Here is a 6,631-nt window from a genome sequence, read left to right as displayed (position 1 = left end):
CTCCCAGAAACTGAAAGAAAGCCTGCTTGAGTTCCAGGTAACTACATGGGCAGATGTACACAACCGTTACGAATCAAAGATAAGAATAGAATATGGCAAGCTCGGTTTCCTGGCATCAACCAAGGGTCGGGATCAAGAAAAGTGTCACTCCCCAACCTTGGGAGGCGCGACCGACGCTCAATCGAATACCCAACCGAGTAAGCCTTTTTGGACACCTTCTACCCAACTCACTATGATCAAGAAACCATGCTTTCATTTATTTAGACAGTAGGAAAAATCGTACATATAACATTGCTAGTTTAGTTTATATTACAACCCTTAAACTATAGTTATGTCCCCAAAATTCATACGGTTACAGTTTAGAAGAACAAGAGTTTAGAATTACAAAATAGTCTAGTGGCCCATCCACTACCCGTACATAACCCACATAAATGTCTACGGAGCCTCTAAAGATATAAAAGACAATTATGACAATGCCGGCAACAAGGCCTCAGCTATACCTCACAAAGTAGCACTTTATAACAAAAGATTATACTGCATAACCCCTGAAAGAAAAGGGGCTCGCCAAGATTGCTGAGAGAAGGATGCTCCACTATTTGCGGTCAGCACTATCTGCTATGGAACCACCTACATCCATTCAAAGATGTAGCGCCCTCGGCAAAAGGGATGTTAGTATCATGGAATAGTACTAGTATGTATAACTAAACACCATCTCATTAGAAATAACAACCATACAAGAATAAAAAAATCATAAGGACTAACAAAAACTTTAAACAATCACCACATTATCAAATAAGAGGGTTCACATAGCTTTCACATAATTTCCATAACTTTAGGTTGGGACATTTCATATTGTTGCATCATTATTCACAATACCACCGCTTCCTTGCGCGAAGTCCGATCATGGCTCGATCGGCTAAGCTGCCTCATTTGAGACATATACCTCAATCACAATTTTATTCTCACTTTCCGTTTCAATATCAACATAATACCACCATGTGTGTAGCATGTCATCCGATCACGGCCCGATCGGCTAAGCCGTCTTACCAAGACATTTTTCTTTTCCATCAATCATCTCACTTCAATCTTTGTTCACACATATATCAGTTCATCGGCACTTGGGGCGACAAGTATCACATCATACTTGGCACTAGGACACATTTCATAACTCACATTTCACATCATTTTCACTTTCAACATTAACCTTGCAATTTAAGATGATGGGCACATACAAGAGCAATTCAGGTCGTAAGCATAGAGAGGATTTCACATAGTTTGGCATTACAACCACAATTTAAACTTGACGTTAAATCTAGGCATTTTAGCACATAGTTCACATTCTTCACACATCCTCAATTTACCAAGAATAGCATATTGGACACATTGAGACACACCTTTCACATATATTCTTGTAATACCAATTCATTTGAAATAATAAGTACTACTCAATCAATTTTCGGACTTACAACATCTGCATGGTTACCATAGGAGCTCAATTTCTAAGAAGAGGGGGTTTTAGCCATACATACCTCGATAGCGCTTTCCTTAAATTCTTACAATAATTTCGGAACTCCTAGCAATTTCGATCGATTTTATGAGAATTACAAGTTGAACCAAGAATTAGAGGGATAATCAAGATTCTAGCTCATTTGGGCACATTACCAGGCACTAAGTGTGCATTATGATTTTAGGACCCTTTTTGGTGAGAGATTCTATCATCCAACACACCATTTGTCACATTTTTAGCTCACAGTCTCCCCATACCCTTTTATCACACATGCATGCGAGAAAATCCATCCTCATACCCATGAACTCACTTGTTAATTACTTATTCTAGTAGGAATTTCAAAATCTAAGATAAGGGCACAAGTTCTTACCTCTTAGGGTGAAGGTTGAGTAACTTTACTTGATAATCTTCAAAGATTTGGGCAAGGATATAGAGACTTGGTGAGGATCACTTTCTCCCTCTAGAACTCTTTCTTTCACTCTTAATGTAGTAGAAAATATCACAAGAGGGTCTAATGAGGTGTTTTTAACGGAATGGGGTTGGATTTTAAAAGTTAGAAAATAGGAACCCCGACTCAATCTGTGGTCCCACATGCGATCGCATAACTGATATGCGGCCAGCAAAAGGGACCGCAAAAGTGGCCCTCAAGACTTGGATATTCTTCCCAAGTATGTGACCAATATGCGGTTCGCATACCTGTTCTGTGGTCGCATAATGCACCGCAAAACTGTCCTTCGCAAAAATCCCAAGGAGGTTATGCGATGACTATGCAGCTCACATATCGATTATGCGATCGCATAATTCGCCGCATAGTTGTCCTCAAATTAGCCAACATTCTGCCTCACTCTGCGGCAGCTATGCGGCCCGTATTGCCATTATGTTGCCACATAATGGGCCGCAGAACATGCTCTTCTTGAAAAACATATTTTTCTTAACTTTTTAATGCACGGATCAATCCAAAAGGTCCGAACCACAGCTCGCAAGCTCGTCACGAAGAATTTTATAAATTTCTAACATAACCTCCTAAATTGGCACTATGAGATTTCGGGTTTTTGAGTAAAACTTTCACGGGGCCTTACATCCTCCCCCACTTAAGATCATTCGTCCTTGAATGAGGAACAAGGTTCACTTATCAGCACCTTATGCAATTTCAGTTTCACACCACATACTAACAGCCCCAAAATTTGGCTAACTCTCTAAATTTCCAAAAATTTTGCCAGAGTTTCCTTTGTATCTAGGCCTATCCACCTGCCAGAGAGCCCCAGAAACATATCCGAACAACATGTACACAATCTATTGATATGATATAACTCATAACCACAATAACCATGGCCCCATAGGCAATATATAATCAAAACGGAATAGTTTTACATAGGTATCAAGTGATACAAAGTTCATAGGAACCAAATTCATAGAAGCTATTACATGGCTATGCAAACAAATGTGGGTACTTCCTTTTCATTTCTTCCTCGTCTTCCCAAGTGGCTTCTTCAACCTGCTGGTTTTTCCATAACACTTTCACGGAGGCAATTTCTTTATTTCTCAACTTTCGAACTTGCCTGTCCAGAATGGCAACTGAAATTTCCTCATATGACAGTTCTTCATTAACCTTAATAGTCTCAACCGGTACAATAGTGGACGGATCTCCCACTACCTTCTTCAACATAGACACATGGAAGACTGGGTGTACCATTGACATCTCGGGTGGTATTTCAAGCTTGTATGCCACTTGACCGATCCTACGAATGATTCTATATGGTCCGATGTACCTCGAACTCAATTTTCCTTTCTTTCCAAACCGCATGATACCCTTCATGGGGGATGTCACACCTCCTTTTTCCGCGCCCGAGGGGGCGAGGGGAGTTTTTTCCAGTTAAAGGACAATCGAAACGGGATTGGTTTATTTATTTCAGAGTCGCCACTTGGGAGATTTAGGGTGTCCCAAGTCACCAATTTTAATCCCGAATCGAGGAAAAGAATGACTCTATATTATGGTCTGCGTACCAGAAATCCGGATAAGGAATTCTGTTAACCCGGGAGAAGGTGTTAGGCATTCCCGAGTTCCGTGGTTCTAGCACGGTCGCTCAATTGTTATATTCGGCTTGATTATCTGATTTTATACAAGTATGAACTTATGTTCAAATTTTTAACTTTTAACCGCTTGATTATTATTGTTTTTACAAGAATGTGAACATCGCTTAAAACACGTCTTTGGACTGCGTCACATGAAATGCACCCACAATCCGGAACGCATTTTATTTGATGTTTTGAGATTTGGATTTGGGTCACATAAATGTGCACCCGAGTTTAAGAAAGTAGATTATTAAATACGCGCCTAAAGAGACTATTGCGTTATTATTTTGGGAAGGCCACGAAGTTCGCTAAGCGGCCCTCCTGAATTCTAAGTATTTTAATATATACATCTAGAGGGCCCCGCAGCTTGTGCATTTTTGTTTGTCGAGGCTCGTCTCATTCATTATTTTTTAAAGAATTTGCAACGTCATGGAAATGCATCTCGGGCCACGCCACAATCAATGGGCCCGTGACTAGAGACATATTTCGACTCCGTTGAGATTTGGATTTGGGTCACATAAATGTGCACCCGAGTTTAGGGAGATAATATTATTAACTGCGCGCCTAAAGCAACTAGCGCATTATTATATTGGGTAAGGCCGCGAAATTTGCTAAACGGCCCGTCCCGGAATCTAAGTATTTAATACATATATTTTGCGAGGGCTCCGCAATTTGTACATTTTTATTTAGCGAAGCTCGTCTTTTTTATTTATTTTTTTTATTATTTATTATTTATTTTTATATTTTTTTTATATATATTATTATTTAAAAGGATGCCGTTTTTATGTCTTTAACAACACTAAAACTTACGGCCTCTTTACAACTAAAATCCCATGACTTGTTAAAAGTTTAATAAACGGAGTTTAGTGAATGAGTGTTTCGGTAGTAGTAACAGCATGCACTAATACTATTTTTTCGAATGACCTACGAACAGATTAACGTCAAACTTGTGTCATAGAACAACTAGTCAAACTTAATTAAACGACATCAAATAAATAAGAATAACATAACATGAGAATGAACCAAAATGCAGACAATGAAACATAAGCAGAAAATTTCCATACCAATTTTTATATTGCATCTCAAACATTCAACGTAAGTTTATTTATCTAATACATCGAGGTTTACTAACCTTAGCACCTCAACCAACTCAGAGCGACAAACACGATTCCGACGGAACTTAAGCCGGACCTTATTGAAACGAAGAACAACGACGGAACCTCGGACAGCGCCTCGACGTACCGGACCTCGACGAACAAAACAACCTCACCGGACTGAAGCAACGGCTGAGCTACTCAGCAACGCAGCGACGCAGCAACAGCTGCTGTATTTTCGACGCAGCAACTATTGCGAGAAGCTACAACAAAGGGGTCGTTGGAGGTGATGAAAGGAGAAGCTATGGAGGTCTGTTTGGTTGTTGACGGAGCTGGTTGTTGCTGCGTTTGGAGAGGTCGTTTGGGCAGTTGACGACGGCGGAGAAGGAGCTGAACGGAACAGCAGCGATGGTTGTTCCGAGTCGCGACTGGTTTTGGGTGGAGCTGGAGCTCGTGGCGGATGGGGTTCGACTGGAGTTTTTGCACGTGGGGGGTGGTTGGACGCTGGGGAGGCTGGTTTGGTGGTGCCTGGTGTTTTCGACGCGATGGTGATGCGAGGATGATAATGGAGTATGGTAACGGGCAGCAGGGGTGTTGGTCCGGTGCTGGGGGAAAGCTGCTTGGACGTGGGTTTTGGTAGGTGTTTGGGCGATGGTGTTTGGACGGGAGTGCTGGAGGAGTTGGTTGGGCGGTTATGGCGGAGAGGGAGTTGACGGGGTTGGGCTGCTAGGGTTTTCTTCTTCTTCTTCTTGTTGAAGAAGAAGATTGAACAGTAGTATCTGTTTTTCAAAAATTTCCACTCCCCCCTTCTTCTGTTCCTTTCTTTCTTCTTTATCCAGAAGAAAAGGGAACAGTACCCCTTTTTCCCATTTTTTAAAAAGTCCCCTTTTAAAATTCCCCCCTGTCCTTTTATGCTTTTGTCCGTGTTTTGCACTGGGTTCTGCCCAGAAAAATGAGCCCACGCGTGGTGGGGTTCGAGGCATATGTCCCCCACGCGTGGTGGGGTTCCCCATGTGTCCTGGACACGGTTTATTATGGGCTAGGTCCGAAAATTAGGCCTAAAACCGGGTAGTTTGAACCCGAATATTATTCTTTTGCCCGGACCCGAGAAATAGGAACACGTTGCTTAACTAGTCCTATGTAAGTAAAATAACTACCAAAAATAAGACTAGTATTTAAACAAAACTATATTTTTTTTAAATATTTTTCAAGGTTTAAAATAGCTACAAAATATTAATAAAACTATTTTTTTGTAATTTTCGTTTTTCAATATTAAGATAAAATATGAAGTAATATTTTTTGTATTTTCAAAGTTAAAATGACTATAAAACCTTAATAGAACTATATTTTATTTATTTTTCTGTAATTTTCGAAATTATATAAAGTACAAATAAAGTGCAATTTTTTGTATTTTTTCAAGCTTACGAGAGATACATAAACTAAAATTTTATATATATATTTTTTTGAAATTTTTCTTTTTGCAACGAAATAAAGTAAAATAGTTAAAATAGCTATACTAGTCCTAAATTAGATATTTAAGCTTAAGAACGTAAAAATTCCCGGGGAGGGTCAAAAATCACGTGCTTACAGCTGCCCCTCTTTGACTGGAAACACGAAGAGTTTTCCGACAAAGAACGACTAGCCGTGTTTTTGACCCGACCATTACTTGGACGGACTACACTTCAGGAAAGGGAGGGAATGTGACCGAGCCCTGGTATCTGAGCTGCCTACATATCCTTGGTTATACAGGAATCAGGCCACGTGTAGTTCGGGAATGAGAGAGATAGTGAAGTGTACCGAGGTGAAGAGCCGATCGAGGTGCCGTTCCGTCGAGGTTCCGGTCCGCGGTCCTGCCATTACAACAAAAATGAAAACTGAAAAAGACTAACTAAGCCTATCAGCTACTAATTACAAGGATTCCTATCTCTTAAGTCTTCTGAAACTTGGTCTTGAGTCT

General features: G+C 40.4%; 1 long non-coding RNA gene across 1 annotated transcript; it reads right to left on the bottom strand.

Moving 5' to 3' along the window:
- Nucleotides 1-236: 236 nt before the first annotated feature.
- LOC142182657 (uncharacterized) lies at nucleotides 237-5,533 on the bottom strand. The gene is made up of 2 exons (XR_012711527.1): nucleotides 4,713-5,533; nucleotides 237-627 (listed from the first exon to the last, which is right to left on the bottom strand). It is a non-coding gene; the product is annotated as an uncharacterized LOC142182657 (long non-coding RNA).
- Nucleotides 5,534-6,631: the final 1,098 nt, after the last annotated feature.

The sequence above is a fragment of the Nicotiana tabacum genome, chromosome 7 (genome assembly GCF_000715075.1).
Source record: "Nicotiana tabacum cultivar K326 chromosome 7, ASM71507v2, whole genome shotgun sequence".
Classification (NCBI taxonomy): Eukaryota; Viridiplantae; Streptophyta; class Magnoliopsida; order Solanales; family Solanaceae; genus Nicotiana; species Nicotiana tabacum.
The sequence above is the reverse complement of the archived record's forward strand: the minus strand, read 5'-3'. Positions and strand labels throughout refer to the sequence as shown.